The following is a 1,304-nucleotide window of genomic DNA, read 5'->3' on the forward strand; positions in this document are numbered from 1 at the left end:
AACACTTATTATAAAGTTGTAGTCATTAAAACATGTGCCATTACTCCAAGAATAGAAAATATACCAAGGGAACAGATTAGAGGGTACAGAAGTGGAATCATACGTATATGGACATCAGATTTATAACAAAGTTTGCATTCTAAAGAAGTTAGGAAAAAGTCTTTTAAATAACTCATGTGCTTTGATTAGTTAGTAAAGATATTTATAGGAATCAGATATTTATAGGAAAAAATATAATCTTGATTCCTATCTTTCCTATCTTTCAGCATACACAAAAATTAATTCCAGGTAGATTGTAGCTCTAAATGTGAACAGAAACAGAAATGAAGTTTCTAGAAAATATCATAAGAGAATACCTTAATGACATTAGGTTTTAAAAAGTTTTCTTAAACAGAAAACAAAAGTATAAACCATGAAGGAACATGATAAATGGACTATATTAAAATTGTGAACTTGTTTTTTTTTTATCAAAAAGCATCTTTAAGGGAGTACACAGTCAAATCACAGATTATGAGAAGATATTTCAATTCTTATGCCTGACAAAGGGTTCCAATCCGGAATGTCGAAAATACTTCTAATTCATAATGAAAAGACAGACAATCCCAAATAAAAATGACAAAAGACATGGTCTTGAACTTTATAAAACAGGATAGCCACCAAACATTTGAACAGGTGCTCAACCTCATTATTCATGAGTGAAATGCAATTTGAAACCGTATGAGATGGAACCATGCACATAATAATAATGGCTAGCTTTTTAAAAAATATACCTTAAGTTCTGGGATACATGTGCAGAACCTGCAGGTTTGTTACATAGGTAAACATGTGCCGTGGTGGTTTGCTGCACCCATCAACCCGTCATCTACATTAGGTATTTCTCCTAATGCTATCCCTCCCCTAGCCCACCACCCACCAACAGGCCCTGGTGTGTGATGTTCCCCTCGCTGTGTCCATGTGTACTCATTGTTCAGCTCCCACTTATGAGTGAGAACATGCAGAGTTTGGTTTTCTGTTCCTGTGTTAGTTTGCTGAGAATGATAGTTTCCAGCTTCATCCATGTCTCTGCAAAGGACATGAACTCATCCTTTTTTATGGCTGCACGGCTAGCTTTTTTAAAAGAACAACAATACCAAGTGTTGCAATACCAGATGTGGAGCATCTGGTGTTACACGCCCCACCCACCCCCAACACGCACACACACTTACAAACATACACACACATAAATATGTGATATAGAATGATCTATCTCTCCATCTTTAAAGGGAGTGTTTTGTGTCTTGAACCGTTTGAGATTAGATTGTAGA

This window comes from Gorilla gorilla, chromosome 4 (assembly GCF_029281585.2).
Source record: "Gorilla gorilla gorilla isolate KB3781 chromosome 4, NHGRI_mGorGor1-v2.1_pri, whole genome shotgun sequence".
Classification (NCBI taxonomy): domain Eukaryota; kingdom Metazoa; phylum Chordata; class Mammalia; order Primates; family Hominidae; genus Gorilla; species Gorilla gorilla.